Source organism: Diabrotica virgifera, chromosome 2 (genome assembly GCF_917563875.1).
Source record: "Diabrotica virgifera virgifera chromosome 2, PGI_DIABVI_V3a".
NCBI classification, from domain to species: domain Eukaryota; kingdom Metazoa; phylum Arthropoda; class Insecta; order Coleoptera; family Chrysomelidae; genus Diabrotica; species Diabrotica virgifera.
In genome coordinates, this window is record NC_065444.1 from 32030266 (window position 1) to 32040414 (window position 10149).

Consider the following 10149-nt stretch of genomic DNA (forward strand, 5'->3'; position numbering starts at 1 on the left):
CTGAATGTCAGAAGGTGGATGATTTGAATCACACTTTCTTTGAGTGCACAAAATACATTCCATACACCTATAATTTAATCGAAGATTTAATAAAATGTAATGTTTTTCCACCTTTCAATATATGCTATCTATTGTCACTGAACAGCAAAAATATATATGATTGTTCAATGAAATTTATCTGTGAAACTAAAATTAACCTCTAAATTTATTAATCCTGATTATTTCATTCACAGGAGATTCTGACCAATAGAAAGCTACAGAAATACAAATTAAACTGATTATTTTTTGATGATTTTAACCTCCAATCGTATAGTAAGATATTTGATCACGTGTTTAATTATGTCCAATCAGATTAAAATTATACTGAGAATTATCTACTGTAGAAAATTACCGATAGAATTTTTTAAGTAGATTGTTTCTGTTTAAGGGCAACCTGTTTCCTAGTTTTGACAACTGTCACATTTGAGAAAATATCCATAATATACGTATTAAAAAATAATCTTACGAATATCACACGACAGTAAGAATAAATAAGAAAATAATGCTTCATTTTTACTCAAATTTGTTGTCATTGGGCAATAGCCACTCGAGCCCTGCGGGCTCTCGTGTCTATTGCCAGACAACAAATTTTCGAAAAACTGTCGAATTATTTTCAATTTATTCTCACTCTCTTGTGATATTATACCCGATAATTTTTGACAATTTCCCGTCGTCAAGTATATTACGTCAGATGCCCTTCGTTGCTATGAAAAAATACATTCAGTGACATTAATGACAATTAGTGTTTTAAAAATTATAAAAGTGATGACTTTCAACCGTCAAATTTATAACAACTGTGTGTTTAATTGTAGTAATTTGTACTTACATAAATAAATTACAATAAAATTTTGGTTTTGCACAGTTTTATTCATGAAATAATCACAACAAATTGCACTCGATCTCTAAAATTAATATAGAATTTTAGAGCTCTTGTGCAATTACTTCTGATAATTTGATATATTATGTACATATTAAAAAAAAAGAAGAAGAAGATGTATAATGGAAAAATGTATTGAGCCACTTGGATAGTCCATAGCGGCTAGCTGCAGCTTTTGAACTAAGTAGAGAGATGTGGAAGAGTTTGCTATAGAACTCTAAGGACCTCATTGCCTTCTTTATGTATGAATAGAAAACAAAAAAGTTGTGACTGGCTAATTGACACCCAAGTCTATGCCATAAAACAAAAAAAATGTGTTCGAAACTTAGATTTGTATTAGATTACATAATATCGTTTACGAAATTTTCAAAATTTGGTTAACATTCACGGGACATACACAATAACACAGTGGAACCTCGATAACTCGGATTAATCGGGACCGCGGCCGATCCGGGTTATCGAAAATCCGGGTTAGCCGGAGAGCATTGTAAAAATTAATAAAATACGGTATACTTATAGATAAAGTCCGTTATAATTAAAACAACATGAAATATATATGCATATTACACATCTAACTTACCTATTATAGTTGTAGTATAGACAGTATAGATAGAGTATTGTTCATTTCTAGATAAAAAAAACTCAGTCAGTTTCGGTTGTGTCAATTTCGTCTGCCATCGGAGCGATGTTATGTTATTTAAGAACAGTGGCTCTTTCATTGTTTAAAGTTTAAAAGACCATTGTTCTAAAAATAATTTTTTAAAAGACAGTTGAAAATAAATAAAGGATTAAAAGGTTCCTGTTGTTTGCGATAGCCCGATAATGGATAATGAAAGTCCCTCTGCCGCCGCTGCCGCCGTGTGCTATGAGTCATTTTTACCGTATAGTTCAAATTACACAAATACCCATTATCTCTCAAATATTATATTATGGTCGAAGCCAAGTTTTATCAATGAAACTCGATATTTTTAAAACATTCCAGAAGCGGCTACAGATAAAATGTTTTAACATAATACATACATCTTTATTGTTGAAATGTTTGTCTGGTGAAAATCGGTCCGGGTTAGCCGGACTTCCGGGTTATCGGGGGCCGGCTTATCGAGGTTCCACTGTATGTTTAACCAACAATTACCTCAGCTTGACGACCTACGCGAATCTTTCATCATCACTATTGGCTCTGTTCAGTCCTCTATCTTACCTTCCAGACTTAACTCAAGTTCAGAGTTCGGATAGGGCCAACCCTGTCCGAAGTTGGGAACATGGAGGCTGGTGTACCACAGGGGGCAGAGGACACCCCAACTGAACCCAGATCGTTGCTAAGTCTATACGCAGATGATACAGCGATAGCTTTTAGCAGTACCCACCCAGATTTTGCAACAAGACATCTACAAAGAGCTCTTGATGAACTACAAGAATGGTGTGTGCAGTGGAAAATAGCTATCAATCCTGATAAAACACAGGCCGTCATGTACCAAAATAGAAGAGGCAGGTCAAATGAGGTACTATCCCTATTTGATACCCAAATTGAATGGTCAAATCAAGCCAAATACTTAGGCGTAATGTTGGACAAAAGGCTGACCTTTACAGAACACGTAAAACAAACAATCAACAAAGCTAAAGCCCTTAGGAGTCAACTCTCATCGCTAATAGGTCGAAAGAGTAAACTGAGATTTAAGACAAAGATTAGGATGGCAAATAGTATAATTTTGCCAACACTAACATACGCCTCAGCCGCAGGGGGACACACGTGTAATACCAACAAGAAAAAAATACAAACCATCCAAAACCACATGATCAGGGAAGCTCTGAATATACCTAGATATGTCCCATTAAGATACGTATTTGGACATACGCAACAAAAGAAAGTACTGAGAATGATAGACGAAAGAGCACATGAAATATTTAACAATATCAGGAACCATCCTAGCAGATTATTAAGAGAACTGACTAATTACGACGAAAACCAAAGAACGGTACATAGACGGCCTAGACAGCAGTTAGCTGGATATAGAGGAAACCCTTAAGAATGAAAAATTGAGATAGCCACATGATATCGAGAGACAAATGTCGCCCTTCAGGCACTAAGTACCCTTCAGGTAGGTCAAATGGACCATAGCCGCGGAATGTGAGCATCGAGGTCACGTACCGACAGACGTGGGCTTGATGGCCACTCCTTTCGGGCGCTTAGCCGTCGAGGAGAACAAAATTTATTTTGCAAATTCGCCGGCTGAGTGACCGAGCACACACGGTCTGGACAGCGAGACACAGATTTAGATCGGTGCCTTGATGTCTGGAACACATTTTTTTAGGACATAAGTCCAAAGTAAAGTAAAAAATTAATTTAGTCATTAATAGGGAGAAAAGCTCTTCTAGCTACCCCTAAAACTAGGTGGCTTAACCACATGAAGTAATACAAAGGATGTCCCATTACCCAGGGCATCCAAAGTAACGTTAAAGTCAACGCCTCCCCATTCGGTATGTCCTTCGATGGGGAGGGGTGAAGGTATAGCTTGGGGGTCAGATAGGTACCACTCTATTACGGGGTATGACCGGTTTGATCTTCGGACATGTGGGTTCCACTTTTCCATTGGAACACATTGGGGCTGGGGTTGATACGAGCATGTGTGTGTGTGTGTGTGTGTGTGTGTGTGTGTGTGTGTGTGTGTGTGTGTGTGTGACTTAACTCAATTTTTTTTAGCTATTCAAGAGTTTTTAACGATTCTACGTTAAACCATTCGTCTTTAGCTTACCTGGCATTCTTTGCATTGGAGATTCTAGCTCTTATTTTCGTTTGGACTAGGTAGTGGTCCGAGTCTATGTTTGCTCCAAGTCTTGTACATATGTCTATTACGTCACTGAAATGTCTTGCTTCGACCCAGTGGCGTAGCTGACAGACCCGCAGGGCCCTGCAAGCCTAGCGTGTAATTGACGTAACTCTTACTCTTTTCGGGTGCAATTTAGCGTTTCGTACTTTCGTGGACATATTGGTAGTTTAGATGAAAGTAAATCCTAAAAAGTAATTTGTTGTCGTTTGTTCTTTTGCTAGATAAAAATGATCCTGTTGTAGCTAAATGAATCGACAAAAACAATAACTAAAAAAACAAATTACTTGAGCCCCCAAATACAAAATGGTAGGGGAGCTCAAGCAGGGATTTTTGCAGTTACTCGAGCGCGTCAGATTATTATATGGGGAGAAACGTGGTACCCTGCAGATGTACCTCCGCCATATATTGGCCCTTAACACAGGGGAGTTCGTTTAGGGGGCCCGAAAAAAAATCTATCCTTAAAAATACTCGAAATTGTCAGATTAAGATAAGGTAAGTTAAGTACATGCAAAACAGTGTATATTTAAAAAATCTGACGATTTGAGCGGGGCGTAAGGAAACTGATGAGTCACAAAGTTTGACAAGAAAAAAGCGAATATTTCGCGAAATGAACGTCAGATCGAAAAACTAAAAACTACACGTTCAATATTTTTCAAAAATCTATCGAAAGAAACCAAACATGACCCCTCACAGAGAGGGGTGGGGGTAAATTTAAAATTTTAAATACAAATCCCGCGATATTTAGCAAAATAAACATCAGATCTAAAAACTGCAAATACACTTATTTAATATTTTTGAAAAATATATCGAATGGTACCAAACGCGACCCCCCAAGGAGCTGGGGTGGGGGTTACTTTAAAATCTTAAATGGGAGCCCCATTTTTTATTGCAGATTTGGATTCTCTGCATAAAAATAAGCAACTTTTATTCAAAACATTTTTTTTAATTATGGACAGATGGCGCTATAATCGGAAAAAACGATTAATGGAAATGGAAAATTCAATTAAAAATGGCAAGCGCCCGCTAAAATGGAAAATTTTACTTAACTTTTTTGGTTTTAGGACCTCATAATCACAACCCAATAGGTCCTCAAAGCGCTCGAGTAGCTGCACATTTAGCATACTTTGCTCCCCTATCAAAACGAAGTTATTTTGCTGGCTCAAGAAACTGAAAACAAATTGAATAATTTAGTTAAAAAAATTGTTTTTATTCAATAATTCTTGATACCACTCAAGATATTTCGAAACACGATCAGCTTAATTTTATTTTCCGGTATGTACCTAACTTGTGATGAAAATAATTTACCTTCTAAAGCAGAAATTGTTGAAAGTTTTTTGGGATTTATTCGCATGTTAGACAAAAGTGCAGAAGGTCTTGTAAATGAAATTTTAAAATTTACACAATCAATGCACCTTTCCGTACAAAACTGCAGAGGAAAGGGTTATGATGGGGCAAGGGTTATGAGTGGTGTATATTCAGGCGTACAAAGGCGTATAACTGACATTGAAAAAACAGCTTCCTATGTTCATTGTGCATCCCATAATCTAAACCCAGTGTTGAATGATGCCGTTCTTGGTGTATAGGAGTTGGTTTTTTCGGATATAATTAAAAAGATTGTTTTTTTTTTTTGTTCAAGAATTAAAAGATAGGATGTACTATGTACTATTATGACTTTGAATCCATCGCGTTTGCCAACACTTAAAAGGTTATGTGAAACCCGGTGGTCATCCAATTATGATGCTGTTATGGCTTTGTGTCTAGCATTCCGACAAGTAATGAAATTTTTAAGGAAAATTTCATTGCTATCTAAAAAACGATGAAAAATTAATGCATTATTAGAGCATATGAACAATTTTGAATTTGTCGTTAACATTACTATCCAATCTAAAATACTTAACTTTATTAATCTAACATCAACACTTTTGAATTCTGAAACGGCAGAGTTAGCAGTCGCCCTTCAACTTTTTGAAAAAACTCCTGATAATCTTCTGGAAATGAGAAATTCGTTTTGCTAAACTTTAGCAAAAGCAGCAGGAATAGCAGAATAGTGGGGTATTACATTACACCGGAATTTAAAAATAAACGGATAAAACGTATAAAAATATTTAATCTACTCTATGTCATATTATGTATAAGTTTTTAGTTTGTGAAAACTTTCATTATAGATAGCAGTGCGTGACGGGTTTAAAGTGTGCGTAAAGTAACAATGTATTTTAAATGGGATTTACTTTTTCGCACACTTTCAATCGGTTTTTTGGCACACTTTCATATAATCAAATATTCTTAACTTTCGCGTTGTCATGGTGATGACAATATGAGCAACGACTTACAACAAAATGTTTGACAGTTTTGTGGTTTGAAAGTAGTTAGGATTTTTAAATGTCAAAGTTCTAAAAATTGTAGAATAGAAATGAATTCCAGTGACGAAGAGTTACACTTTTTTTATTTGTTTATCGTAGATAAAATATTGTATGAAACTGTGCGTGAAGTACTTTTTGCAAAAAAGTTTTGTAGTTAATGTTTTCAATGTAAATTTAGATATAATATTGCAACAACTTACTAATAGGTTTGTCGGATTAAGATACATGTATAGTATAATATGTGTTCATGTCTATTCATAAACTAATGAAGACTTATTAAAGAAAGGCCAAATATTGTCATTTGCACATATTTTAGTAATTATACTGTTATTAGTTGTGTTTATAATACGGGGGCCCACAAAAATTGTCACGGGGGGGGGCGCAATCTTCAGCTACGCCACTACTTCGACCCCTACATTGTTTTTTACCATCAGTGCTTTTCCATGTTCCCTTATGTATGGATTTGTGCATAAAGCATGTGCTGGCAAGTACCATGTTCATTGAGATGGCTAAAGCGCTGGTTTCCTCGAAAGCGGTGCCGACAACCTCCGATCGTAACACTGCGATGAATGACATCATAAAAAACTGTACCATGCAAAATAATAGCGTTGGTTTCCAAGGATGCGTTGCAATTCAATTGCCCTAGTGAAGAACCTTGAATTTTTCACCGTAATCTGACGTAATTCATCGCAGTGCTACGATCGCTGTTTGTCGGTGCCGCTTTCGAGGAAACCCAGGCTTAAAGTGGACCAGGTGAGTTTAGTTGTTGTTCGACTCTTCATGTGAACTATGGTTTCAAATTACTGAGACCTTTTCTTACCTATCTTTGCATTAAATTATCATATTAATATATTTCCATCATTTCTAGGACAACATTGTGTATTGCTTTCTATATAGTTGTTCGTAAAAAATTCTACTTTTTCTCTATCTGACTTCTTCTGAGTTGGGATATGAGCAATTATTATTGGATGGTTAAAGCATTTACCTCTGATTCTTATTTTGCATAGTCTTTGGTTAATAGTTTGGAAGTCTATTACAAGATTTTTCACTTTTTTATTGACTATTAGCCCGTTCCTAATTTATGTTCTTTTGGGTGGCAGCTATAATATATCGTGAAACTCCTTTTCCAGAAAATTTTCCTGGCAAAAAACCATCTTATTTCCTGAAGTACAATTATATCGCTTTGATATATTTCTAAATTGCTAATAAATGTTTCTAAGGCCACTGGCATGTCTCGTGATTTTACATTCCACGTGAATAAACCTAAATCTTTGTTCTTTTTCGCACCATTTTGTCGTCTAGATTTCAGTCCAAAACTTCTCCTTGAATTCTCGAAGATTTTTTATGGTATCGGGATGTTACTCCTATGCTCAACCCGCAACCTGGATTGCCAGGATTTTCTGTCAAGGTTTGTTCCCTTAGAGGGCATTACCCTATCAGCTACCAGGAGACGCGCATGATCGAGGAACTGTCAAAACTCCTCACAGAGAACAATATTCATATAATTATGGTATTACTTAAAAATAGTTAAGGCCTAGCAAGGGCATATACAGGGTGAGTCATGAGGAACTGTACATACTCCTACCTCGTATAGAGGCCCCTATGGGGAATAACAAATGACCATTAAAAAGTGTCTGCTCCCATTGTTTAATAATATACAGGGCGAGTTTCGCATTTTGACAGACATTTTTATTCGTCATAATTTTTGAACGGTCAGATCGATGTGTCTCTTATTTTGGTCAATCGTTACACTATTGCCACCTAATCAACTGATTTATTCAAACTAGAAAAAAATCAGGTCCGGCTTTAAAAAAATTAGTTCGTTTTGGTCTTAGAAAAAATTTCACCCTGTATAAGCTTTTTGAAAACTCTAATATGAATTTTACAAATTAGACAAATAGGCAATTAAAATAACATATTTAATTTTTTCCGCACACGATTGCTTAATTTTTTATAAAAAAATCAAATTTGATTATGAATTAAAAGTTTGGTAAAGTGAACCATAGATTTAACAAAATTAACTTTTATTACCAAAATTAATTTTTTTTGAACAAATATTTAATTTATGTTACCACCAATCAACTGATTTATTCAAGCAAGAAAAAATCAGGCCCGGATTTAAAAAATAAGTTCGTTTTGGTCTTAGAAAAAAGTTCACCCTGTATACGCTTTTTGAAAACTCAATATGATTTTTACAAATTAGACAAATAGGCAAATAAAATGGCATATTTATTTTTTTCCCTACACGATTACTTAATTTTTTATAAAAAAAATCAAATTTGACTATGAATAATTAAAAGTTTGGTAAAGTGAACCATAGGTTAAAATAAAAATAACTTTTATTACAAAAATGAATTTTTTTTGAACAAATATTTAATTTATGTTATCATCAAATCAACTGATTTATTCAAACTAGAAAAATTTAAGGTCCCTTAAGGCTCGGATTAAGAAGGCCCGGATTTAAAAAATTAGTTTGTTTGGGTCTTAGGAAAAATTTCACCTTGTATACGTTTTTTAAAAACTCTAATATGAATTTTACAAATAAGACAAATAGGCAATTAAAATGGCGTATTTATTTTTTCCCCACACGATTACTTATTTTTTTTATTAAAAAATCAAATTTGACTATGCATAAAAAGTTTGGCAAAGTTTTTGCATAGATATAAAAAAATTAACTTTTTTTACAAAAATTAATTTACAAAAACAACGTTTTTCTTAAAATTAAAAGTTTTACCATTTTTTTTTTTTTTCTATATCACGTCTACATCTAAAACTTCCCATAACACTTCTTTTGGACTCTATAGTTTAACATAGACGTGATCAAATTGATAAATTTTAAATTTTTCACCTAATTTTTGCGATTTACAAGTTTGCAACTTTTACAAGAAGAAGACTGAAAGTCTACAACAATTTTCATAGTCTTCACAATGGTAAGAGGTATGTGCTGTAAAAATTTCAGAAAAAAAATATTAAAATGGAACAGAGTTGTAGCGAGTTAAACCGTGAGTTCATTTTTTTTTTCAATTTTAGGTTAAAATTCCGATTTTGACAAATTTGATTTTTTAATAAAAAATTAAGTAATCTTGTGGGGAAGAAAATAAATATGCCATTTTAATATATAATGCCAATATATAATAAATATGCCATATAATTGCCTATTTGTCTTATTTGTAAAATTCATATTAGAGTTTTCAAAAAGCGTATACAGGGTGAAATTTTTTCTAAGACCAAAACGAACTAATTTTTTAAATCCGGACCTGATTTTTCTCTAGTTTGAATAAATCAGTTGATTGGATGGTAACATAAATTACTTATTTGTGCAAAAAAAATTAATTTTTGTAACAAAAGTTATTTTTTTTTAAATACATGGTTCACTTTACCAAACTTTTAATTCATAGTGAAATTTGATTTTTTTATAAAAAATTAAGTAATCGTGTGCGGAAAAAAGTAAATATGCCATTTTAATTGCCTATTTGTCTAATTTGTAAAATTCATATTAGAGTTTTCAAAAAGCGTATACAGGGTGAAATTTTTTCTAAGACCAAAACGAACTAATTTTTTTAAAGCCGGACCTGATTTTTTTCTAGTTTGAATAAATTAGTTGATTAGGTGATAATAGTGTAACGATTGGCCAAAATAAGAGACACATCGATCTGACCGTTCAAAAATTATGACGAATACAAATTTCTGTCAAAATGCGAAACTCGCCCTATATATTATTAAACAATGGGAGCAGACACTTTTTAATGGTCATTTCTTATTCCCTATAGGAGCCTCTATACGAGGTAGGAGTATGTACAGTTCCTCATGACTCACCCTGTATAACACGATCCAAAAGTGATCTTACGGGTATCGCGTGATTTCAGGACGAGCCGAAGGCTCGTACTTTAAACTTCCTACTCTTCCCGTAATTTATTAACACTAAAACTCATGAATGAGTTACCTACGATAAAAAAATGCCAACATTAAATTATATAAATAAACGAAGTTGATTTCCCCTGTATATTTGTGCAAAATTAAATGAAGAATGTTGATTGAATCTTAAGTT